At 46.8% G+C, this 27,914-nt stretch overlaps 1 pseudogene; it reads right to left on the reverse strand.

The window, feature by feature from the left end:
* Positions 1-429: 429 nt before the first annotated feature.
* On the reverse strand, positions 430-27,468 carry LOC135553058 (cadherin-17-like; annotated as a pseudogene).
* Between the last annotated feature and the right edge of the window lie 446 nt (positions 27,469-27,914).

Raw genomic sequence — 27,914 nt, forward strand, 5'->3', positions numbered from 1 at the left:
CCCCCTGTATATAGCCTTCGTTATTGTTATTTTATTTTGCTACTTTTAAAAATGATTTTACTTTAGATTATTTGGTCAATATTTAAGTCTTTCTCAAACTGCACTGTTGGTTAAGGGCTTGTAAGTAAGTATTTCACGCTAAGGTCTACGCTTGTTGTATTCGGCAAATGTGACAAATACCATTTGATTTGGTTTGATTTGATTGATCCTGCAGAGAGGTTAATGTTTCCGGGGTCCTACTTCCTACAGTGTGGTGCTAGCCTACAATGGCATAGCGTTGGGTCACCCTGTCGCTACTACAGTGACTACACCTATATTGTATTGTCATGGTAATATACACAACTCATTCCACTGCTGGATTGGTTACTAAAATATCTGATGGGCTAAGAGGTTGGTCTGAACTTGTGTTGATCTTTCTGTGGGTCAAGATCAAATAAAAAATGTCTTAGTGAAAAAAACAGAAGATGGATGATGAGGCAGACCATTGATGGTGGTGAGTTTACAGTTGCCGCGCACGGTGGCGTCACTGCGGAGGGACAAGTTGAGCCTGCCACCATGCTGGGGACCATCGCCGTCCCCGGGATGCCAGCACCAAGGCCTGGTCCTCCCAGCGAGGGGTACACAGGTACACAGGAGTAGTCCCTCGCCAAAACAGGACTGTTGTCGTTCACATCCAGGACATGGACTATCACCAGGGTGGAGGAGGACAGAGAAGAGTTCCCTGGGAGGCAAATAGTACAGTTTTAATTAACATTAGTACCCATTGAATCCTTGTTAACAACAGTCCTCATGGTGTACTGGGTGATGCCGTATTGGGTGATGCTGGACTGGCTTTGACGAGCACAGAGAGGGACATTAGGAAGCACAACCTCTCTGAACGACAAAGCAGATTTTTTAATGTTTCTGATACCTGTACACTTCGATCCAACCAACATAATACAGTATCTCCACCAATTAACACCACTGTCCTCTCTAGCCTCTATAAGTGTGGACTCAAGATGTGAGTCAGAGCCCCCATTCTTCAGATAATGGACCAGTCTGAAAAGATTTTTCACTCGATGTGATAATGAGTGCCTGCGAGGGATAAGGGCAGCGGGTAATTGGAGAGGTGCCGTGTGCAGCTCTCAGACCCTGCAAGTCTGTCTTCTGTTCGGTTCTGAGTCATGCCTATCTAGTGTGGGGGAGGATTGGAGTGGAGTTTTCTATACAACATAAACCCCCTCCTCACTTCCCACTCTACACCCAGCAGCTAGCTAGCGACACACTGGCTGTCACTTCGCATGACTCACTCCCTGCTTATTACTTTGTCACTGAATACTGTCTGGTCTTGAATTGTCAATGGAAGTATTGCTTTAGCCTTGCCTTATTAAATTTGACACCCACTGGAACAAACAGAAGGCCGAGGTCTAAGCTGCCCTGAAGCCTCTGTCTGGAAATATAGAAATATACATTATTCTCAGAAAACGATCTTACGTCCATCTTCAACCATGGTCTCCATGGTGTAGGTACTGTTTTCCTCTCTGTCCAAGGCCTAGATGGTCTTCAGCTCACCTGAGTACTTCCCATTAGAGAAATACCTATTTCTGTCTCCTCTGAGCGAGTATCTGGACAAAAGTATAGGCGGGGTGGGATAACACCCTGATTAATGCCTTTAAACTGTGAATTCATTTAAATGTTTTCATTATTTCCAATGAATGATGTTTCACCTGATTGGGTGTGAGTCTGGGTCATATCCAAGAATAGTGACAATAACCCGTCCTGGCTCCTCCCCCTATCTGACGGTGACCTCGTAGTGGTTCTGGGACAGGATGGGGCCCTCGTTGACATTGTCCACATAGATGGAGACGGTTGCCGTGAATGCTTACCCATACTTCCCTCGGAACAGGGCCACCGGATATTCAGCACTAAGGAGCAGGATGTACTCGTTCTCCCGCTCGAAGTCCAGCACCTACATGCATACAGGTTGCCATATAAATGCTGTTCATATGGAAGTGCATGCACTAACACACAGTTGAAGTCCGGAAGTTTACATACATCTTATCCAAGTACGTTTTTTCACAATTCTTTACATTTAATCCTAGTAAAAGTAACCTGTTTTACATCAGATAGAATCACCACTTTATTTTAAGAATGTGAAATAGTAGTAGAATAGTAGTAGAGAGAATGACTTATTTCAGCTTTGATTTCTTTCATCACATTCCCAGTGGGTCAGAAGTTTACATACTCAATTAATATTTGGCAGCATTGCCTTTAAATTGTTTAACTTGGGACATTTACATTACATTACATTTAAGTCATTTAGCAGACGCTCTTATCCAGAGCGACTTACAAATTGGTGAATTCACCTTCTGACATCCAGTGGAACAGCCACTTTACAATAGTGCATCTAAATCATTAAGGGGGGGGGGTGAGAAGGATTACTTATCCTATCCTAGGTATTCCTTAAAGAGGTGGGGTTTCAGGTGTCTCCGGAAGGTGGTGATTGACTCCGCTGTCCTGGCGTCGTGAGGGAGTTTGTTCCACCATTGGGGGCCAGAGCAGCGAACAGTTTTGACTGGGCTGAGCGGGAACTGTACTTCCTCAATGGTAGGGAGGCGAGCAGGCCAGAGGTGGATGAACGCAGTGACCTTGCTTGGGTGTAGGGCCTGATCAGAGCCTGGAGGTACTGCGGTGCCGTTCCCCTCACAGCTCCGTAGGCAAGCACCATGGTCTTGTAGCGGATGCGAGCTTCAACTGGAAGCCAGTGGAGAGAGAGGAGGAGCGGGGTGACGTGAGAGAACTTGGGAAGGTTGAACACCAGACGGGCTGCGGCGTTCTGGATGAGTTGTAGGGGTTTAATGGCACAGGCAGGGAGCCCAGCCAACAGCGAGTTGCAGTAATCCAGACGGGAGATGACAAGTGCCTGGATTAGGACCTGCGCCGCTTCCTGTGTGAGGCAGGGTCGTACTCTGCGGATGTTGTAGAGCATGAACCTACAGGAACGGGCCACCGCCATGATGTTGGTTGAGAACGACAGGGTGTTGTCCAGGATCACGCCAAGGTTCTTAGCGCTCTGGGAGGAGGACACAATGGAGTTGTCAACCGTGATGGAACGGGCAGTCCTTCCCCGGGAGGAAGAGCAGCTCCGTCTTGCCGAGGTTCAGCTTGAGGTGGTGATCCGTCATCCACACTGATATGTCTGCCAGACATGCAGAGATGCGATTCGCCACCTGGTCATCAGAAGGGGGAAAGGAGAAGATTAATTGTGTGTCGTCTGCATAGCAATGATAGGAGAGACCATGTGAGGTTATGACAGAGCCAAGTGACTTGGTGTATAGCGAGAATAGGAGAGGGCCTAGAACAGAGCCCTGGGGGACACCAGTGGTGAGAGCGCGTGGCGAGGAGACAGATTCTCGCCACGCCACCTGGTAGGAGCGACCTGTCAGGTAGGACGCAATCCCAGCGTGGGCCGCGCCGGAGATGCCCAACTCGGAGAGGGTGGAGAGGAGGATCTGATGGTTCACAGTATCGAAGGCAGCCGATAGGTCTAGAAGGATGAGAGCAGAGGAGAGAGAGTTAGCTTTAGCAGTGCGGAGCGCCTCCGTGATGCAGAGAAGAGCAGTCTCAGTTGAATGACTAGTCTTGTAACCTGACTGATTTGGATCAAGAAGGTCATTCTGAGAGAGATAGCGGGAGAGCTGGCCAAGGACGGCACGTTCAAGAGTTTTGGAGAGAAAAGAAAGAAGGGATACTGGTCTGTAGTTGTTGACATCGGAGGGATCGAGTGTAGGTTTTTTTCAGAAGGGGTGCAACTCTCGCTCTCTTGAAGACGGAAGGGACGTAGCCAGCGGTCAGGGATGAGTTGATGAGCGAGGTGAGGTAAGGGAGAAGGTCCCCGGAAATGGTCTGGAGAAGAGAGGAGGGGATAGGGTCAAGCGGGCAGGTTGTTGGGCGGCCGGCCGTCACAAGAAGCGAGATTTCATCTGGAGAGAGAGGGGAGAAAGAGGTCAGAGCACAGGGTAGGGCAGTGTGAGCAGAACCAGCGGTGTCGTTTGACTTAGCAAACGAGGATCGGATGTCGTCGACCTTCTTTTCAAAATGGTTGACGAAGTCATCTGCAGAGAGGGAGGAGGGGGGGAGGATTCAGGAGGGAGGAGAAGGTGGCAAAGAGCTTCCTAGGGTTAGAGGCAGATGCTTGGAATTTAGAGTGGTAGAAAGTGGCTTTAGCAGCAGAGACAGAGGAGGAAAATGTAGAGAGGAGGGAGTGAAAGGATGCCAGGTCCGCAGGGAGGCGAGTTTTCCTCATTTCCGCTCGGCTGCCCGGAGCTCTGTTCTGTGAGCTCGCAATGAGTCATCGAGCCACGGAGCGGGGAGGGGAGGACCGAGCCGGCCTGGAGGATAGGGGACATAGAGAGTCAAAGGATGCAGAAAGGGAAGAGAGGAGGGTTGAGGAGGCAGAATCAGGAGAAAGGTTGGAGAAGGTATGAGCAGAGGGAAGAGATGATAGGATGGAAGAGGAGAGAGTAGCGGGGAGAGAGAGCGAAGGTTGGGACGGCGCGATACCATCCGAGTAGGGGCAGTGTGGGAAGTGTTGGATGAGAGCGAGAGGGAAAAGGATACAAGGTAGTGGTCGGAGACTTGGAGGGGAGTTGCAATGAGGTTAGTGGAAGAACAGCATCTAGTAAAGATGAGGTCGAGCGTATTGCCTGCCTTGTGAGTAGGGGGAAGGTGAGAGGGTGAGGTCAAAAGAGGAGAGGAGTGGAAAGAAGGAGGCAGAGAGGAATGAGTCAAAGGTAGACGTGGGGAGGTTAAAGTCGCCCAGGACTGTGAGAGGTGAGCCGTCCTCAGAAAGGAGCTTATCAAGGCATCAAGCTCATTGATGAACTCTCCGAGGGAACCTGGAGGGCGATAAATGATAAGGATGTTAAGCTTGAAAGGGCTGGTAACTGTGACAGCATGGAATTCAAAGGAGGCGATAGATAGATGGGTAAGGGGAGAGAGAGAGAATGACCACTTGGGAGAGATGAGGATCCCGGTGCCACCACCCCGCTGACCGGAAGCTCTCGGGGTGTGCGAGAACACGTGGGCGGACGAAGAGAGAGCAGTAGGAGTAGCAGTGTTATCTGTGGTGATCCATGTTTCCGTCAGTGCCAGGAAGTCGAGGTACTGGAGGGAGGCATAGGCTGAGATGAACTCTGCCTTGTTGGCCGCAGATCGGCAGTTCCAGAGGCTACCGGAGACCAGGAACTCCACGTGGGTCGTGCGCGCTGGGACCACCAGATTAGGGTGGCCGCGGCCACGCGGTGTGGAGCGTTTGTATGGTCTGTGCAGAGAGGAGAGAACAGGGATAGATAGACACATAGTTGACAGGGTACAGAAGAGGCTACGCTAATGCAAAGGAGATTGGAATGACAAGTGGACTACACGTCTCGAATGTTCAGAAAGTTAAGCTTACGTAGCAAGAATCTTATTGACTAAAATGATTGAAATGATACAGTACTGCTGGAGTAGGCTAGCTGGTAGTGGCTGCGATGTTGACACTACACTAATCAAGTCGTTCCGTCGAGTGTAATAGTTTCTACAGTGCTGCTATTCGGGGGCTAGCTGGCTAGCTAGCAGGTTGATTGCGTTACGTTACCTTAAAAGAACGACAATAGCTGGCTAGCTAACCTAGAAAATCGCTCTAGGCTACACAATTGTCTTAGATACAAAGACGGCTATGTAGCTAGCTAGCTACGATCAAACAAAACAAACCGTTGTACTGTAATAGTTACTACAGTGCTGCTATTCGGGGGCTAGCTGGCTAGCTACGTTAAAAGAACGACAATAGCTGGCCAGCTAACCTAGAAAATCGCTCTAGGCTACACAATTGTCTTAGATACAAAGACGGCTATGTAGCTAGCTAGCTACGATCAAACAAAACAAACCGTTGTACTGTAATAGTTACTACAGTGCTGCTATTCGGGGGCTAGCTGGCTAGCTACATTAAAAGAACGACAATAGCTGGCCAGCTAACCTAGAAAATCGCTCTAGACTACACAATTGTCTTAGATACAAAGACGGCTATGTAGCTGGCTAGCTACGATCAAACAAATCAAACCGTTGTACTGTAATGAAGTGAAATGAAAATGTGATACTACCTGTGGAGCGACGCGGAATGTTGACCGGGTAGTTGGAGTTCAATTCGGTAGAGGTTGGCTAGCTGTTGGCTAGCTAGCTAGCAGCATTTCCTACGTTAAGGACGACAAATAGCTGGCTAGCTAACCTCGGTAAATTAAGATAATCACTCTAAGTCTACACACTCTAAACTGCACAATTATCTTGGATATGAAGACAGCGAAGACAACTATGTAGCTAGCTGACACTACGCTAATCGAGTCGTTCAGTTGAGTGTAATAGTTTCTACAGTGCTAGTGGACAGTGGATGTTAGCTAGCTGCTTAGCTAGCTGCTGGGCAGATACGTTAGGACGACGAAATACGATGATTATGCAATTGTCGTTGATACAAAGACGGCTATGTAGCTAGCTAAGAAGAAATTGCTAAGATTAGACAAATCAAACCGTTGTACTATAACGAAATGTAATGAAAAGTTATACTACCTGCGGACCGAAGTGTAGATGCGACCGCTCGCTCCAACCGGAACCAAAAAAAAAAAAAAAAAAAAAAAAAATGTTTCACGCAGCCTTTCACAAGCTTCCCACAATAAGTTGGGTGAATTTTGTCCCATTTCCTTGTGTAACGGATGTGAAATAGCTAGCTAGTTAGCGGTGGTTATTTATTTTACCAGGCAAGTCAGTTAAGAACAAATTCTTATTTTCAATGACGGCCTAGGAACAGTGGGTTAACTGCCTATTCAGGGGCAGAACGACAGATTTGTACCTTGTCAGCTCAGGGATTTGAACTTGCAACCTTCCGGCTACTAGTCCAACGCTCTAACCACTAGGCTACCCTGCCGCCCCATAGTGTTCAACGGTGCAAGAATGAACGACAAGAAAATAATCATGGGAGGGCTTTACTAACATTTCCCAGAAAACAGCAGATTTTATCTAAAAAGCAAAAAAGCAATCATTGAATCTCTTGCGAATGTGCCATTTCAGCACTCCATGAGACACACAGGCTGCTCATTTAGACTGAGCAAAATATCGAACTGCCCCCTCCAACAGAGGCATGGGATTGTATTAAGCTCATGGAGCAAACACAGGAGGTCAGAAAGAGCCTGCATATGTCTGCTGCTTATCGACGTGTTCCACAGATTTACAAGCTGATCCTACTGGAAAGGAAATGGTTGTGGAACAATACACAGTGACTCTAAACAAGGCCTCTATAATACCGTCACCTGCATAATACCGCCAGACAAGTTGATTTACCGGCAGAGAGGAGTTTTATTCCCACTGTAAAATGGAAACTGGAATGACAGGGACAGCCATTTGATTCAAGTGTCACCTGACATGAATCCTGAGATTCATGTCACTAATCCCGTTAGTGGACAGCCGTTGCTATGCTTACTCTGTGAGGTCATAGCCCAGGATTGTATCCCCTGTGTTGTCTACGTTCTGGTGAAATGAAGTGATTGCTGCTGCTCATAACATGTCGATGGGCCCAAATAGCTACCTCTGTTGCTAGAGAAAAAACACAGACGTTGATCAGTGTTGGAGTGACTCATGGTGCTGACTGGAAGTGAAGTGCAGGTTTGCATCAGGCAACAACCAGAAGAATCCAAACACCCCTCAGCTGCCGTTGCTGGCCTTAAGTTGCTGTGTGGAGGGTGGCCCTCTAGGTTAAATGGGGACACTTGAAGCATGAGAGTCTCCAGCTCAATGGGTTTAAAAAGAAGGAGATGATTACTAGTGATCCCCTCTTTCATATCAAGATTGTAATAAGATCAAAAAGTAGTCCTGTATGTGTGTGTGTGTGTGTGTGTGTGTGTGTGTGTGTGTGTGTGTGTGTGTGTGTGTGTGTGTGTGTGTGTGTGTGTGTGTGTGTGTGTGTGTGTGTGTGTGTGTGTGTGTGTGTGTGTATGGCATGTGTAGTGCGTGTGTGTGTGTGTGTGTTCATCTGTAATCTCTATTCTTCCCTTCTGAAAATGATTGAATCAGCTATGTGCACCTGCCACCTAGCACACGGCCACCGACCACACATTTTTCGACGCCATCCTCTCTCATTCACCATTCTCATGAACGGCAGGTACTGTATGTACGCGTGTAGGAGGCATCTGAACAGAACACGTGCTTGACACGGGCCTGGTAGAAAAAGGCCCAGAGTTTTTCCTGACCAGGTCACGTGGATTAGCATGCTACACCCAAAATCAGACACATCCGCCTACAGCACAGCAGGAGCTGAATACTCTCATTGATATTATCCTCACGCTATCAAAACAACCGTAGCACAGCACCAGAGAGACAGATTAGCTAGTGTTTAGTTAGCGGTGCCCTTGCCTGTGTGGTAAACAGGTAATTACTTTCCACAGACTAATGGCACTGTGTCATTATTCAGTTAGACGTCGTGCAAGCTGCTGTTATTGAGACAGTGGGACTACCCTCTGGGTTGTCTCAGTCTCGCCACAAGGCAACATGTTAGTGAGCGTGCTCGGATGTACTAACAAGCTATTTTATCAGCCGAACAGTTGTTGGCTGGCTTTAAGCCTGTAACTCCTACACTAAATATACACTGTATGTGGTGCTTCAAAATTGGCTACAGTAGGCCTATGTCAGAGCCTTATACAGCATGTCATTACTGTATGGCAGGGGTTGTTGACAATGCAAAGGGGTTGTGCTCCAGTCCTGCATCAGTTTAGACAATACCGGAGGCAACTCCTGGTTTACCTCTGCGGAACATAGGTAACAGTCCTCTACTCCCATAGAGCGGTAGAACGTAGTTGCCCCGCTTCCAGAGAATGGGTACACAAGCAATGACAAACACTCCCTCTTTCTCTCCAAAGCCCTCCTGTCCAGGCCAGGGGAGAGAGCTGAGGCAGGGTGGTGCTGGGGCGGGGCTGGGAGCGTGGAGGGGATTACAGGAGACCAGGGAAGAGCCAGAGAGACACCCCAGGGATGGGCTCAGATTATTTGGGGATAAACTATTGTTTGTGTCATGGCTTATATTTGGGACACGTGCCGTGGAAATGCCCGCATGTGCGTGCATGAAGAGACACAGAAAGGGATATACAAAGCAAGATTCAATATGCATGTATCTTTTCCTTATGGTCACTTACTAAAATGCATAATTATTAGAGTCAATATTGAATATTTCTACGTAGTTATTATTACCATGTTGAGATCATGTTAAAATGCCTCCTATTCAATCAACGTCTAGGGCTCACTGGGTTGTCTTATTTGTGAATGAACAAGAGAGAATAGAGACTATTGAATGAAGGGGATTGCCGTACCTTGGAGAGGATGAGTGAAACCTCATTGGTCTGCTTGTCTGTGACCGGTGTGAACACCTCCTCATTGCCAATCTCCAGCCTGTAACTCACCTGCCAGCTGTCTCCTCCCCTCTCATCAGCATCACATGCCAACACCGCCGTTATCGTGGCTCCCAAAGGAGCATCCTCTGTCAGGTGGAAGGGGCCGTACTAAGAGAGGGGGAGGAGGTAGAGAAGAAGGTGAGAGGAGAAAGTGAGAGAGAAGGGGGGACGAGGACAGGGAGAAGAAAAAGATAATGAAGCAGGGGCTACTATCTGCAAAGCTTTCTCTCTGGGGTTTTTATGCTGGGTATCCGCAAAGCACTTTGTGACAACTGCTGAAAAGGGCTTAATAAAATACATGTGATTATTTGAGAAATAGCTTGAAAGTATATTAGTATTAGATGGATTTTGCTTGGAATTTGCATTTTTAGGACTACTCCATTGGTTCCGTTGTTCCAGGCAAACCATATCAAGTGTATTTCAAATATTTGAACATATTTGACATAATCTAGGTTATGTACAGTGTATTTGACCCAGGTCTGGTGTGTGTATGCAGGCATGTTCCGTGTTGTCCTGTGTTGTTGACCTTCATTCACACACCTCCAATCTCTCTGCTTGGGAGTCCTTTAATCAGCCACTCACTGTAGCCCTCCACTGAAGCGGCTGAGTCTCTGATCTGCCTGCCCGGGCTAGAGGGTCGCTGATACCATGGGTCTCATCACTCACCTGCCAGCTTCCTACAAACCCGTTCACATGTTGCTGGAAAAAGCAGGGGCACTCTGGCGTGACCCACTCAAGAGCTTTTTCCACCTCAGTGTGTGTGTGTGTGTGTGTGTGTGTGTGTGTGTGTGTGTGTGTGTGTGTGTGTGTGTGTGTGTGTGTGTGTGTGTGCGTGTGCGCGTGTGCATGCGCATGCCAGAGTGAGAGAACATGAGCCTGGGGCTGGCATCGACTCAAAACATGATTGACAGCATTGTTGAGGTGCATAGAGAATCCAAAATGAGAATCCAAAATGAGCTGTAAATCTTTTGTCATGGCATGCACCCAATGAAGAAGACACTGGATGACTCTGGGATGACTCTGGGATGACTCTGGGATGACTCTAGAATATGAAGGCAGGGCACGTCTACTGTATCGTAACAGTACCTTCTCTCACTCCGAGAGCATCTGAACTTAACAAGCACAGTTGGGGTTTACATTGACTTAGTCTAGCACCAGTGAGGACAACGAGAGCTTTGTGTCCCATTGTCAAGCCCCCATTTTAAGACGACTATCCTGTCTCCTGCATTATTCAGGAGGTGTGGGTGTAGACTGTTTTCTGCTCCGTAATTGTGTGTGAGAAAAGGGTCTATCTTTGGCCCGTATACTGCATACCTTGAGGCCAGCGCTTGGAGACCTCAGCGGTGACTTCATTATTCACGAGGATCGACTATGGAAAAGACCACTGGAAACACTGACTGTCCCCAAAGATGCTCTCATATATCAGAAATAGCCTTTATGTTAAGACTGAGGTCCATTTCATTGGTAGGCTCAGCTACACTCCCCCCGAACCAGAAGAGATGACAACACTGTGTGGCTAACGAGAGCTCGTATGAGTTTTTTTTCTTGGCAAATTGCAGAACGATGCAGTTCATTTCTGTACTAGAAGGGATGCATTTTTTTTCACTTTTAACAAAGTATTTCATTAAAAACGGCTTTTTTTTAACCAGTGAGCTCAGACGTGATAGTAAATATTGCTCAGTGCAACGATTTTCCGATGAAGATGTGAAATGTTCTGACTGCCGCAAGTGTCAGGGATATCATTTAGAGCTTTCTTATGGTGACGCTGGGGATTTGCCTTATTCTATAAATAAAGGATTCTCACAGGACTCATCTGAGGCTTATTCAGATTAACTCAGAGAACATTGTCCATTTGGAGCACAATGAGAAATAAACCCTACAATAATACGGTTCCATCTCCACAGATGTAGCATATTAATTTGATCACCCTGTTGTAGGAGAGCTGCAGGAAATGTCAAACGTGTAGCGTATTTGAGATTTAAAAAAAAAAATTTTAAATGCTTCTGAAGTTTGTAACTTCCACTTTTTAAATTTCAGACTTGACTTAATTCATTGTTCATGAATTATAAGCCACGTAACAATTCACATTTTCTGTTGCTGAAGGATTACTTCACTGCTGTAGCGAACTGGCTCAAATGAAGGTCCTACATTTGTATAAGCCTGAGATTTAAGCTTGGATCCCCCTAAAAGCACTCCATCTCTCTCCCCTCTGGGAAATCAAATCAGTGACCTGGAGGGAGAGATCAAACAGCAGCCATTCAACAGAAAAAAAAACGGGGAAAAAACGAATATACTGTCTAAGCAGATAGATTTGCAATGAGTGCTCTGAATCACGTCTACCCCCCCCCCCCCCCCCCAAACCAAAAATCACGCTGTCGGTCCTCTCTTCAACCTGGGTAAAGGCACCTCGTGTTGAGTGAAGACGGGTGGGTTGTCGTTCTCGTCCTGCACTGTCACAGCCACAGTACAGGAGCTGTTTAAGCCTGCAAATGAAATCACCATCAGAAAGAGACAGGCTCCATCAGTGAGTCACTTAGTTTGGCATGCCTCTGTCATACTGGTGCCTTCAGTCTTAATCATGATCATCAGTCACCGCAGTGTCATATTTAAACAATATTCTCCTCAGAAGAAGCAGAGGGAAAACCTTCAACATTACATCTGCTAGTCTAAAACCCATTTACCCTACCACTGCACCCGTCTACATATCACAATAGGTTACTACTGTGGAGTATCTCTGGATTATCTTTACAATGTGCTATGTATACATTATCTTTGTGGAAGTATTCCCTCACCCCTCTCCCTAACACCACAGAACCACATTGCCATGCAGCACTGTTGGTCTCTTTTAGTGTCCTCAGCAGTGATGGTCAGTGTGTACTGTGGGGCAGCTCCCTCAAGTTTGCCTGCTTGCATTGAGATGATCCCAGAGTCACGGTCCACCTGGAACAAGGCACGAGAGCTCTCTAGGATCTGGCCAACCAGCCGCTAGAAGATTGTCACGTTATCGGTTTACGGATCATCATTGTCAGCTGCTTGAACTGTGAGGATTTCTGTCCCTGGGAAAAGAGCAAAGTCCTCACAGATTAGTGTGTGGGCAAAAACACATTTTCTTTGAACCCTCAAGAAAGAAACACAGAATCCTATTTTGAGCATCCTGATGAATTTCTCCATCGTTTTTATTTTGGAGTATTTCGTTTTAAGCGTAAACAAAAGGCCTTTGTGATCCAGTATGTTCCAGAGGTGTCTGTAGGAGTGTGTCATATGAGTGTTCCGGGGCAAGCTCCTTGACCACGGTGTGGTACTGTGTGGTAGGGAACGTGGGTGGGCCTGTTGTCGTTGGCATCGCCCGCCATCACTCTCAGCTCCACAGGCTTGGCGATCTCCCTGCCGTCCGGACGCTCCACCACGATGCTGATCTGGAACTATCAGACATGTGCTTTCACAAAGTGTCCAGATCAAATCTCCCTGTGTGGACGCACAGTGAGACCCCAGACCTTCACACTGGAATAACACAAAGCGCCAGTTCTCAGCCATGGAAAGATCTTCATGTTCTGTATTGAACGATGCACAATTACACACTGGAACCACAGTCTGAGATAAAGCCCCAACGATTTTGTATTCATTATTTATTGAGCTTTCTTGGAATAGATAGGGGGATGGGAGGTGTGTGGGGTGTATGTGTGTGAATGAAATTGCTTTTTTAGAGTGCAGATTGCTCACCCCCCTCTCTGCCCTTTCACTCTGACATGTCTTTAGAAGATGAAGCCATTAGGTGAACGATAGGCAGTGACAGTGCTAACACTCAGTGTGTCCATTGATTCCTGGGCTGCCATTCAGCTCACGGCACTGAGCCATTTTGCTTGTGTAGCGCCTTCTTTGACACGTCCAGAGATGATTCATCATACGGGCACGCAACTCTGTCAACACCAAGCGAGAGGTACTGTACACGTGCATGCATCCCCTCCTCCTCTCCTCCCTTTTCCCTCCATCAGCTGTAAGAGTCACATGGCACGGACATATGAGTCTCAGTCAGTCAGCGCGGAACCATCGCAATCAGGGAACAACCTGGACTGCCTCGCTCGTGTTGTATTGCGTGAGGAGGGTGGATCAATAGGCTGTGACTCATGTGTGATGCATGCTGGAACATGACAGCTCCATCATGATAGGTGACAGTCACTGCCAGGCAGGGAGAGAGGATAAGGAGGGGAGAGGGGGTGTATCTGGCTTTATGATTACTGTGCTATAGGTAAGGTTCAGACAGAATAGACTCTCCGAGGGCTTTCTGTAGAAACAGAACATCCAATAACCTGATGGATTTCTCCTTACTTGTGTCAGACCAGTGAGCAGTTAAGGTCTCTGGCCAAACACGTTGCTTGTTACTCTGCGGAATGACCCCAAAGACAACCTGTGCCAAAACAATGGATGTTTATCTAATCCTGTACAGCTTTGGAGCTTAGCTTTTTGGAAAACTGCCGAGGAGGGAAAAAGACACGTTGTGATTTGAGTCATGATCCTCCTTTTCTTGTTAACCCCGATTTTCCTCTGCTCTTACAGTGTAATGCTGTACATCACATGACATGACGATGCGTTCACAGTCCTAACAAGTCCTTACTATATGTTAAAGACAAGGAGGTACAATACAATATGAATGAAAACTGTGTGGCCACTCGCCTGGTCCCGAGTCTCTCTGTCTAGTGGGGCGTTGAGAGAGATGACTCCCTCTTTGCTGACAGTGAACACTATCTCTGCGAATTCCCCCTCCAGACTGTTCCCTACCAGACCCCCCCCCCCCCCACTCCACTTCACCTAGACACCGCACAGGGAAGCAGGGAAGGCACGGAACAGCTCATAAACTGAACATAGTCAATTCAACAGTCTCTCTGCACTGCAGGATTGTAGGATTGAGGCCCCTTTCAGCTGTTCCTACGCCCTCTCTCTCCTTCTCTCTCTCTCTCTCTAGTAAAGTATAGACACCTAGGCTTTACTAGAGAGGGAAACCTGTGAGGTGTTTAAATTATAAAGTGCTGGGTCAATGTACAAAAGCGCATACATGTTGGATGGGGGGGGGGCTTCCACTGATTTAAAGCACAGGGCCGGACAGGGAGCTGTATGATTAGCTCAGAGGGCCCTGTGAAACAGCACCCAAGAAGGAGCGGTCACCGTCAGAGATACAGGGGGGCATGTGCATCTCCTCAACCCACTGTCACACTTCCACTCCATTGTTTTGGAGATGGCTCCCCAAACGTACGAGGCTGTGTATACACAAGTCCCTCTTCTTACGACTTCCCACAACCAGTGTTATGGTGTTTCAGGGCCTCAGTGCTTTGAAGAGATGTAGTATATAACAACGTGATTGATGACCTGGTTGCTCTAAAAATGGATGAGTAGAGTACACCGTAGCTGATGTAATGTCTTGCTTTCATTGCTTTTTTTTTAACAGCTTGCAGTGCACGCTCTGTCTTCTACGTCACCTTAAAAGGGCAATTCCACCACTTTTCAACCTCATATTCATTAGCTCCAGCACCATACCGGTGTCTACATATGTGAAAGCGGCGTGTTTCTATGACTTGTGGTTAAAAAGATAAGAAGAAAGGTCCTACATTTGTCTTTTTTTTTTAAATCTGTGACATTAGGGATTTTCAAAAACCTACAACGGGTTTCTAGCCAGAGGGAGGGTATTTTCTTGCTCATCACGTCATCAAGAAATTCTCATAGTGTTTGAAAATCACAATTGTTGAATGTTTTCACCTTTGATGATGTCATCATGTAGAACCTTTTAACTTTGTATAGAAATGCGCTGTTTTCACATTTGTAGACACTGGTACTGTGCTGGAGAAAATGAAAATGAGGTTGAAAAGTGGTGTAATTGCCCTTTAAGTGCACAACTACTGTATTTATAATACAACAATTTTATTTTACAAATCTGACTTAGATGTATAAGAAGTATGCACAATGTGGAATTCTCCTGCCTTGATTTTAGCCTAATTGTTTGGAAAAATATCAAAAATGCCCAAAGAAGAGCAATGCTTCTTGAGATCAACAACCAAAGTGCACCTATATCAATATCAATGACTGAAGGAAAATAGTTTGAAAGAAAATTGCATAATGGAAGAAAAACCCACCAGCATAATGCATACGTGTTGCACAACATTTAACTGAGTAGAGAAATGACTTTCCATACTGCCGATAGTAAAGGGCTCCCAGCTATACTCCGAGTCTTTCAACATGACCCACTCATCTGTTTGGTAACAGCACAGCTGTGAGTCCTACCACCTACATACACATGGTGGTAAAGGCAGAGTGGGTGGAGAGAGGCTTTTCCCATCATGTGGGCACGGTCGGCCAGTGGTGGATTCTATACTGTTACCTCTTTACATGGACATGCAGATATGGTGTTGTGTTCTGCCGCTACAATACAAGTTATAGCCTAATTAATTGTAATATAGTTGCTTCATTTTGACCAGCAGATGATATTTTTCATGGGGGTGTGAGAATCTCAAGGACAGAGTAGTCTTGTATTTTAAATCTGAGCCACGCACACACGCACGCACGCACACGCACACGCACACACGCACATGCACACACTCACTCACTCACTCACTCACTCACTCACTCACTCACTCACTCACTCACTCACTCACTCACATGTTCCCGGCAGAGATTTGTATGACATGTTTGAGATTTTGCCTGTCCACATTTTAGGTTGGTAAATTGGCATTGAAAATGTGAAAAAAAGATCAAATCTGCCCACGTTTTGATGCCACATGTTTTGAGTCCACACGTTTCCAGTGGGCGGATGGAGCTGGCGTGAGTGAGAGGAGGAGAGGAGGAGGAGAGGGGGAAGAGGAGGAGGAGGAGGGGGAGTTACTGTGGCGACACCCACAGACCACAATGAAATGTAGAAATGCACATATTCACAGCAAATCATGACTTTATGTTCTCGAGTTTGCGTTACTGTCTTGAGGTCTTGAGTTTGCATTTCTGACCATGTTCCATTGTTGTAAGCACCTGTAACTAGTAAACAGACTATTGTTCCATCGTCGTAAGGACCTACATATGGAAAACAGACTATTGTTTTCCAGACTAATAAATGCTGATTCAGATAAGATCCATAACACTGAGCAGTAACAGAACTTCCTGTTTTCCTCTTTTTGATAATGTCAGATGTTTCCAGTTATTTACACAGATTTAGCGATTTGGTGCTGATGCAAGCACTGGGCCTTGGCTAATATTATAAATGTTGAATAACAGGCTAAAGGTCCGACTGTAAAGTAAACCAGGTGCAGATACGGCGACACTGGCCTGGTACAGAGCACAGAGACGGATCCCTATTCAATCACAACTGCTAAGTCAGAAAGTAATTTAGGTTTTGATTGAACAATCTTCGACATTATGGACACACACACACACACACCAACCGCGGGAACGGAACCTCGGGCTACAGGGACTCAGGCAGGGGAAAGCCTAGGGGTAAGAGTGATATTAATAATGCACACCTTGGTCGCTTAGGAAAGCCCGGGGGGGGGGACTAAAAAGACAACAACACAACTGCAGTATCCTGATGCTTCATCCATTCCATTACATAATGACATTTTACAATGAACAGTCAAATAAAACATTGGATGAAAGTTTACAGTGTTTGACATTTGTCAGATGACTGCTTTCCATTATTCTAGACTAGAGGCAAAGGACACCTGGGTAGGGACACCTGCAGGAATATATAGGACACCTGCAGGAATATACAGATATCTCTGTGATCCCTGAAAGCATCACTGTGTGTCACGTATGAGATGGGGATGGAGATGGCGCATGATACTATGTCACCTGTGAGATGGGGATGGGGCAGGGGCCAGGGAGGTTCTACCTGTGAGATGGGAATGGGGCAGGGGCCACGGAGGTTCTACCTGTGAGATGGGAATGGGGTAGGGGCCAGGGAGGTTCTACCTGTGAGATGGAAATGGGGTAGGGGCCACGGAGGTTCTACCTGTGAGATGGGAATGGGGTAGGGGCCGGGGAGGTTCTACCTGTGAGATGGAAATGGGGTAGGGGCCAGGGAAGTTCTACCTGTGAGATGGAAATGGGGTAGGGGCCAGGGAGGTTCTACCTGTGAGATGGAAATGGGGTAGGGGCCAGGGAAGTTCTACCTGTGAGATGGGAATGGGGTAGGGGCCGGGGAGGTTCTACCTGTGAGATGGAAATGGGGTAGGGGCCAGGGAAGTTCTACCTGTGAGATGGAAATGGGGTAGGGGCCAGGGAGGTTCTACCTGTGAGATGGAAATGGGGTAGGGGCCAGGGAAGTACCTGTGAGATGGGGGTGGGGTAGGGGCCAGGAAGGTTATACCTGTGTGATGGGGATGGGGTAGGGGCCAGGAAGGTTATACCTGTGAGATGGGAATGGGGCAGGGGCCAGGAAGGTTATACCTGTGAGATGGGGATGGGGTAGGGGCCAGGGAGGTACATGTGAGATGGGGATGGAGCAGGGGCCAGGGAGGTTCTACCTGTGAGATGGGAATGGGGTAGGGGCCAGGGAGGTACATGTGAGATGGGAATGGAGCAGGGGCCAGGGAGGTTCTACCTGTGAGATGGGAATGGGGTAGGGGCCAGGAAGGTTCTACCTGTGAGATGGGAATGGGGTAGGGGCCAGGGAGGTTCTACCTGTGAGATGGGAATGGGGTAGGGGCCAGGAAGGTTATACCTGTGTGATGGGGATGGGGTAGGGGCCAGGAAGGTTATACCTGTGAGATGGGGATGGGGTAGGGGCCAGGAAGGTTATACCTGTGAGATTGGGATGGGGTAGGGGCCAGGGAGGTACATGTGAGATGGGGATGGAGCAGGGGCCAGGGAGGTTCTACCTGTGAGATGGGAATGGGGTAGGGGCCAGGGAGGTACATGTGAGATGGGAATGGAGCAGGGGCCAGGAAGGTTATACCTGTGAGATGGGGATGGGGTAGGGGCCAGGGAGGTACATGTGAGATGGGAATGGGGTAGGGGCCAGGAAGGTTATACCTGTGAGATGGGAATGGGGCAGGGGCCAGGAAGGTTATACCTGTGAGATGGGGATGGGGTAGGGGCCAGGGAGGTACATGTGAGATGGGAATGGGGTAGGTGCCAGGTAGGTTATACCTGTGAGATGGGGATGGGGTAGGGGCCAGGAAGGTTATACCTGTGAGATGGGGGTGAGGTAGGGGCCAGGGAAGTATCTGTGAGATGGGGATGGGGTAGGGGCAAGGGAGGTACCTGTGAGATGGGAATGGGGAAGGGGCCAGGAAGGTTATACCTGTGAGATGGGGGTGAGGTAGGGGCCAGGGAAGTACCTGTGAGATGGGGTAGGGGCCAGGAAGGTTATACCTGTGAGATGGGGATGGGGTAGGGGTCAGGAAGGTTATACCTGTGAGATGGGAATGGGGTAGGGGCCAGGGAGGTAATACATGTGAGATGGGGGTGGGGTAGGTGCCAGGTAGGTTATACCTGTGAGATGGGGGTGAGGTAGGGGCCAGGGAAGTACCTGTGAGATGGGGATGGGGTAGGGGCAAGGGAGGTACCTGTGAGATGGGAATGGGGTAGGGGCCAGGGAGGTTATACCTGTGAGATGGGGGTGGGGTAGGGGCCAGGGAAGTACCTGGGAGATGGGGTAGGGGCCAGGAAGGTTATACCTGTGAGATGGGGATGGGGTAGGGGCCAGGAAGGTTATACCTGTGAGATGGAGATGGGGTAGGGGTCAGGAAGGTTATACATGTGAGATGGGGATGGAGCAGGGGCCAGGAAGGTTATACCTGTGAGATGGGGGTGAGGTAGGGGCCAGTAAGGTAATACCTGTGAGATGGGGATGGGGTAGGGGCCAGGGAGGTAATACATGTGAGATGGGGATGGAGCAGGGGCCAGGAAGGTTATACCTGTGAGATGGGGGTGAGGTAGGGGCCAGTAAGGTAATACCTGTGAGATGGGGATGGGGTAGGGGCCAGGAAGGTAATACCTGTGAGATGGGGATGGGGTAGGGGCCAAGTAGGTTATACCTGTGAGATGGGGGTGGGGTAGGGGCCAGGAAGGTTATACCTGTGAGATGGGGGTGAGGTAGGGGCCAAGTAGGTTATACCTGTGAGATGGGGGTGGGGTAGGGGCCAGGAAGGTTATACCTGTGAGATGGGGGTGAGGTAGGGGCCAGGTAGGTTATACCTGTGAGATGGGGATGGGGCAGGGGCCAGGAAGGTTATACCTGTGAGATGGGAATAGGGTAGGGGCCAGGGAAGTACCTGTGAGATGGGGGTGGGGTAGGGGCCAGGAAGGTTATACCTATGTGATGGGGATGGGGTAGGGGCCAGGAAGGTTATACCTGTGAGATGGGGGTGGGGTAGGGGCCAGGGAAGTACCTGTGAGATGGGGATGGGGTAGGGGCCATGAAGGTTATACCTGTGAGATGGGGATGGGTTAGGGGCCAGGAAGGTTATACATGTGAGATGGGGGTAGTGTAGGGGCCAGGGAAGTGCCTGTGAGATGGGGATGGGGTAGGGACCAGGAAGGTTATACCTGTGAGAGTTGGATGGGGTAGGGGTCAGGAAGGTTATACCTGTGAGATGGGAATGGGGTATTGGCCAGGGAGGTTCTACATGTGAGATGGGGGTGGGGTAGGGGCCAGGTAGGTTATACCTGTGAGATGGGGGTGGGGTAGGGGCAGTTGAGTGAGGGGCCTGTAACTCACCGTCCTCAGTGAGAGACACCTCGGCGATCACAGAGTCTATGAAGAACATGTGACTGGAGGGGATCCTGGGGATCTGGTCCATCAGACTGATGCGCAGGTCTCAGCACGGGCTGTGTTACAGTCGACACGGTCACATGGCCCCCACTTGCATGAATGAGATCCTTAGCCAAGAGAAAGATAGACAAGCTTCTGTACAGCTGTGTACATTCACACGGTGATTTGACTAGTCAATCATAAGCAAGGGTGACAATAGCTCGTTCTGGTAGTGAAACATCCTTACTCAGTTCAAATGCTAGTATTCCTCCTGGACAATCTTGATTTAATCGTGATAACCTTCTGACTTTATTCTAAGATCATTTTACATTTGGTAAGAACATGAGTTGTTTAACATATTCATATCTACTTTAGTTCATTTGAATAGGGTCAGACTTTATGAGATATTTATGAGATATATAATATATTCTCAATGTAAATTCTGCTCCTGTCCTTTCCTGAAAGTCATGTGACAATGTAATCAATGGCAACCCACTATTATCTGGTGGTGTGATGCTCACCCACGCACACAGCTCCCTCTGTTCATCCACTCAAACGTAAATCCAGACACTTTAGTCATCTCTGACGCAAAAACGCAAAGAACTACCCCACAATAGCCCAAGGTCAGACTGTAGTAAGAATCCAAGAAAAGAAAAGAAAAAGTACATCACCTCCACTTCTAATACACATAGCGTATATGTCCTTCACTAGAGACATGTGGATAGTTCAAGTGATGCTATTTCTGTATAAGTCATAAAGATTCAGACAATGCAAACATCACTCATCAGTATGTATTGAAAAATAAACTCACAAATGGGTCATCACTTAAAATCCCTTCTGTGAACGAACAATGTTTTCTCCTGAATGGCGAATTATCTGGATTTCTGCACAAGTTGGTCATAACATTTGATCTGATCTTCATCTAAGTCACAACAACAGACAAACACAGTCTGCTTCAACTAATAACACACAAGCAATTATAATTGTTCTTGTCTTTATTGAACACACTGTGTAAACATTCACAGTGCAGGTTGGAAAAAGTGTGTGAACCCTTGGATTTAATAACAGGTTGACCCTGCTTTGGCAGCAATATCCTCAACCAAACGTTTTCTGTAGTTGCGGATCAGACCTGCACAACGGTCAGGAGGAATTGTGGACCATTCCTCTTTACAAAACTGTTTCAGTTCCACAATAATTCTTGGGATGTCTGGTGTGAACCGTTCTCTTGAGGTCATGCCACAGCATCTCAATCGGGTTGAGGTCAGGACTGACTGGGCCACTCCAGAAGGCCTATTTTCTTCTGTTCACGCCATTCTGTTGTTGATTTACTTCTGTCTTTTGGGTTGTTGTCCTGTTGCATCACTTCACTTCTGTTGAGCTTCAAAATGGTTTGATAAACTAATTTGTCCATCGGTGATAGCAAGCTGGCAGCATAGCAGCCTCAAACCCTGATGCTCCCTCCACCATAGATTACATTTGGGATGAGGTTTTGATGTTGGTGTGCTGTACCTTTTTTTCTCCACACATAGTGTTGTGTGTTCCTTCCAAACAACGCTACTTTAGTTTCATCTGCCCACAGAATATTTTTCCAGCAGCGCTGTGGAACATCCAGGTGCTCTTTTGCAAATTTCAGACGTGCAGCAATGTATTTTTTTGGACAGCAGTGGCTTCTTCCATGGTGTCCTCCCATGAACACCATTCTTGTTTAGTGTTTTACCTATTGTAGACTCGTCAACAGAGTTGTTAGCATCTTCCAGATATTTCTGTAAGTCTTTAGCTGACACTACGATTCTTCTTAACCTCATTGGGCATTCTGCAATGTGCTCTTTTAGTCATCTTTTCTGGGCGGCCACTCCTAGGGAAAGTAGCAACAATGCTGAACTTTCTCCATTTATAGACAATTTGTCTTACCGTGGAGTGACTTTTAGATCTCTTTTGTTAGAAGCATGGTTCACATCAGGCAATGCAGTGTTTTTTTATGGGGCAGGGCAGTTCTTACCAAAATCTCCAATGTCATTTTATTGATTCGACTCCAGGTTAGTTGACTCCTGCTGAGAAGGACACCTGCAAAAAGCACACAAGGTTTCAAGCACTTAGTATCTAAACGTGCACCTCATAACATGTCAAAAATGTCTCCAATGCTATTTGAAGACATTGTAGTCTCTCACCTTTACATATACAGTACAATACACCAATTTCCTCCAATCTAAAATTGTAAGATTTTATTAGGAATGTTGTACAGAGATTGAAATTAAGCATGGAGGAAATAGCATTCTTTCACTCAGATTGCTAATCAAATGGCAAATATTGACTTCCTAATTTACAGTTGAAGTAGGTGCCTTTTGTGAAGTGGTGCCTGCAGCAAACCACCCCCACGACATGATTCTGCCACCCCCATGCTTCATGGTTGGGATGGTATTCTTTGGCTTGCAAGCCTCCCCTTTTTTTCCAAATATAACAATGGTTTTAATTAGCGGCGCCGACAGAGATGGCCACCTCGCTTCGCGTTCCTAGGAAACTATGCAGTATTTTGTTTGTTTTTTACGTGTTATTTCTTACATTGGTACCCCAGGGAATCTTAGGTTTCATTACATACAGTCGGGAGGAACTACTGAATATAAGAGCAACGTCAACTCACCATCATTACGACCAGGAATATGACTCTCCTGAAGCGGATCCTGTGTTTTGCCTTCCACCCATGACAATGGATCGGATCCCAGCCGGCGACCCAAAACAACAACGCCGAAAAAGGGGCAAACGAAGCGGTCTTCTGGTCAGGCTCCGGAGACAGGCACATCGCGCACCACTCCCTAGCATACTACTCGCCAATGTCCAGTCTCTTGACAATAAGGTTGATGAAATCCGAGCAAGGGTAGCATTCCAGAGAGACATCAGAGACTGTAACATTCTTTGCTTCACGGAAACATGGCTCACTCGAGAGACGCTAACGGAATCGGTGCAGCCAGCTGGTTTCTTCACGCATTGCACTGACAGAAACAAACATCTTTCTGGTAAGAAGAGGAGCGGAGGGGTATACCTTATGATTAACGAGACGTGTTGTGATCATAACAACATACAGGAACTCAAGTCGTTCTGTTCACCTGACTTAGAATTCCTCACAATCAAATGTCGACCACATTATTTACCAAGGGAATTCTCTTCGATTATAATCACAGCCGTATATATTCCCCCCCAAGCAGACACATCGATGGCCCTGAACAAACTTTATTTGACTCTATGTAAACTGGAAACCACATATCCTGAGGCTGCGTTCATTGTAGCTGGGGATTTTAACAATGCTAATCTGAAAACAAGACTCCCTAAATTCTATCAGCATATCGATTGTGCTACCAGGGCTGGTAAAACCCTGGATTACTGTTATTCTAACTTCCGCGACACATATAAGGCAATCCCCCGCCCTCCTTTCGGAAAAGCTGACCACAACTCCATTTGGTTGCTTCCAGCCTACAGACAGAAACTAAAACAAGAAGCTCCCGTGCTCAGGTCTGTTCAACGTTGGTCCGACCAATCTGATTCCACGCTTCAAGACTGCTTCGATCACGTGGATTGGGATATGTTCCGCATTGCATCCAACAACAACATTGACGAATACACTGATTCGGTGAGGGAGTTCATGAGAAAGTGCATCGGCGATGTTATACCCACAGCAACGATTAAAACATTCCCAAAACAGAAACTGTGGATTGATGGCAGCATTCGCACGAAACTGAAAGTGCGAACCACTGCTTTTAACCAAGGCAAGGTGACCGGAAACATGACCGAATACAAACAGTGTAGTTATTCCCTCCGCAAGGCAATCAAATAAGCAAAGTGTCAGTATAGAGACAAAGTAGAGTCGCAATTCAACGGCTCATGCACAAGAGGTATGTGGCAGGGTCTACAGTCAATCACGGATTACAAAAAGACTAAAAACTTTTTTGCTCACTTTGAGGACAATACAGTGCCACTGACACGGCCCGCTACCAAAACCTGCAGGCTCTTCTTCACTGCAGCCGACGTGAGAAAAACATTAAAACGTGTTAACCCTCGCAAGGCTGCAGGCCCAGACGGCATCCTCAGCCGCGTCCTCAGAGCATGCGCAGACCAGCTGGCTGGTGTGTTTACGGACATATTCAATCAAATCTTATACCATGTTCCCACATGCTTCAAGAGGGCCACCATTGTTCCTGTTCGCAAGAAAGCTCAGGTAACTGAGCTAAACGACTACCGCCCCGTAGCACTCACTTCCGTCATCATGAAGTGCTTTGAGAGACTAGTCAAGGACCATATCACCTCCACCCTACCTGACACCCTAGACCCACTCCAATTTGCTTACCACCCCAATAGGTCCACAGACGCCGCAATCGCAACCACACTGCACACTGCCCTAACCCATCTGGACAAGAGGAATACCTATGTGAGAATGCTGTTCATCGACTACAGCTCAGCATTTAACACAATAGTATGGTGTCTTGACCCCGACCTGTGCAACTGGGTACTGGTCTTCCTGACGGGCCACCCCCAGGTGGTGAGGGTAGGTAACAACATCTTCACCCCGCTGATCCTCAACACTGGGGCCCCACAAGGGTGCGTTCTGAGCCCTCTCTATTCACCCACGACTGCGTGGCCATGCACGCCTCCAACTCAATCATCAAGTTTGCGGACGACACTACAGTGGTAGGCTTGATTACCAACAACGACGAGACGGCCTACAGGGAGGAGGTGAGGGCCCTCGGAGTGTGGTGTCAGGAAAATAAACTCACACTCAACGTCAACAAAACAAAGGAGATGATTGTGGACTTCAGGAAACAGCAGAGGGAGCACCCCTCTATCCACATCGACGGGACAGTAGTGGAGAGGGTAGTAAGTTTTAAGTTCCTCGGCGTACACATCATGGACAAACTGAATTGGTCCACCCACACAGACAGCGTTGTGAAGAAGGTGCAGCAGCTCAGGAGGCTGAAGAAATTTGGCTTGTCACCAAAAGCACTCACAAACTTCTACAGATGCACAATCGAGAGCATCCTGTCGGGCAGTATCACCAACTGGTACGGCAACTGCTCCGCCTACAACCGTAAGGCTCTCCAGAGGGTAGTGAGGGCTGAACAACGCATCACCGGAGGCAAAATACCTGCCCTCCAGGACACCTGCACCACCCGATGTCACAGGAAGGCCATGAAGATCATCAAGGACAACAACCACCCGAGCCACTGCCTGTTCACCTCGCTATCATCCAGAAGGCGAGGTCAGTACAGGTGCATCAATGTTGGGACCGAGAGACTGAAAAACAGCTTCTATTTCAAGGCCATCAGACTGTTAAACAGCCACCTCTAACATTGAGAAGCTGCTGCCAACATACTGACTCAACTCTAGCCACTTTAATAATGGAAATTGATGTAACAAAAATGTATCACTGGCCACTTTAAACAATGCCACTTAATTTAATGTTTACATACCCTACATTACTCATCTCATATGTATATGTATATACTGTACTCTATATCATCTACTGCATCTTGCCATCTTTATGTATTACATGTATCACTAGCCACTTTAAACTATGCCACTTTATGTTTATATACCCTACATTACTCATCTCATATGTATATACTGTACTCTATACCATCTAATGCATCTTGCCTATGCCGTTCTGTACCATCACTCATTCATATATCTTTATATACATATTCTTTATCCCTTTACACTTGTGTGTATAAGGTAGTAGTTGTGGAATTGTTAGGTTAGATTACTCGTTGGTTATTACTGCATTGTCAGAACTAGAAGCACAAGCATTTCACTACACTTGCATTAACATCTGCTAACCATGTATATGTGACAAATACAATTGTATTTTATTTGGTCATTATGGCCAAACAGTTCCTTTTTTGTTTCATCAGACCAGAGGACATTTCTCCAAAAAGTATGATCTTTGTCCCCATGTGCAGTTGCAAACCGTAGTCTAGCTTTTTTAAGGCGGTTTTGGAGCAGTGGCTCTTCATTGCTGAGCGGCCTTTCAGGTTATGTCTATATAGTGCTCGTTTTACTGTGGATATAGATACTTTTGCACCTGTTTCCTCCAGCATCTTCACAAGGTCCTTTGCTGTTGTTCTGGGATTGATTTGCACTTTTCACACCAAAGTACGTTCATCTCAAGGAGACCAAACGCATCTCCTTCCGGAGCGGTATGACATCTACGTGGTCCCATGGTGTTCATACTTGCGTACTATTGTTTGTACAGATGAATATGGTACCTTCAGGCATTTGGAAATTGCTCCCAAGGATAAACCAGACATGTGGAGGTCTTGGCTGATTTCTTTTGATTTTCCCATTATGTCAAGCAAAGAGGAACTGAGTTTGAAGGTAGGCCTTGAAATACATCCACAGGTACACTCAAATGATGTCAATTAGCCTACCAGAAGCCATGACATCATTATCTGGAATTGTCCAAGCTCTTTAAAGGCACAGTCAACTTAGTGTATGGAAATGTCTGACCCACTGGAACTGTGATACAGTGAATTATAAGTGAAATAATCTGTCTGTAAACAATTGTTGGAAAAATCACTTGTGTCATGCACAAAGTAGATGTCCTAACTGACTTGCCAAAACTGTATTTTGTTAACAAGAAAGTTGTGTAGTGTTTGAAAAACGAGTTTTAATGACTCCAACCTAAGTGTATGTAAACTTCCTGACTTCCACTGAAGGTCTGTCTTCCGTTCCTGTAATGACTGGCTCTGCCTGTCACTCAATTCTGGGCTAATGTGGCATTACTTGACTTCCTGTGCTAATTATTTTATTGAATGGCAATTACAGCTGAGAAGCTGGGGGGAAAAACTCACTTCCAGCTAAAAGTAAATTCAACTGTAAGTATGAATGGCGAATATAAGTTAATTAAGACACATACGGTAGCCTAAATATCTAATCTGATTGTAATTAACTAAGGATACTGTGTCTCATTTGGTCTTGCTTGACAGTACATTGTTTGAGGACAAGCCAGAGATGATACACCCCAATTAAAACAAATCATTGCAATATATTGCATTCAATTTTATGGTATTTTTGATGACGATGATTACAATATCGTTCCATCCCAACCAATCTCATAGGTCACATTGCATTCCATCTTTGCCAATGGCCATAATAACATGTATTGTAAACATATCACTACATGCAGTGATAATGCCATAAATGTGTGATTGTCAGGGAGTAAGATGGCTGCTTCTCTCTGTCCAGAGGCTTCAAGGCGTGAAGAAATCCTGCCTCAACAAAGATCCCCTCACCGTCCCCTGTCGCCATCACGTCAGTGGAGGGAGCTGGGAGGTTAAGTAGCTGTGTTGGACAAGGACAAAAATATTCATTCAATCTACAATTCCCCCTTCAATACAATTAGACGGTTAGTTTAGTATTCTCGGCAAGAGTAAGATTGGAGTTCAAATAAAACTGCTGCTTCCTGTGTGTCGGCAAATGTTGACCTTTTACACCAAAGTTGAGAGGATAACTATATGTCGCTGCAAGCACAGGAGATCTCTGGGCCTTGTGTAATGGATTTTTGCTCTGCTCATTCATAGTCAATTGAACATTCATCCGTTCTATGATGTGTAAATGGTTGAGTATGCGCATGTATAGCTCCATCTGGCAATCCTTTTGAATCTTTTGAGTGAGCGGTTATGTGTCATAATGACCGTCGACATTTTCCCCCTTATGGAAAACTTGCTCACCGCTGACAGTTTGTTCTCAAGGAT

Source organism: Oncorhynchus masou, chromosome 2 (genome assembly GCF_036934945.1).
Source record: "Oncorhynchus masou masou isolate Uvic2021 chromosome 2, UVic_Omas_1.1, whole genome shotgun sequence".
Taxonomy (NCBI): domain Eukaryota; kingdom Metazoa; phylum Chordata; class Actinopteri; order Salmoniformes; family Salmonidae; genus Oncorhynchus; species Oncorhynchus masou.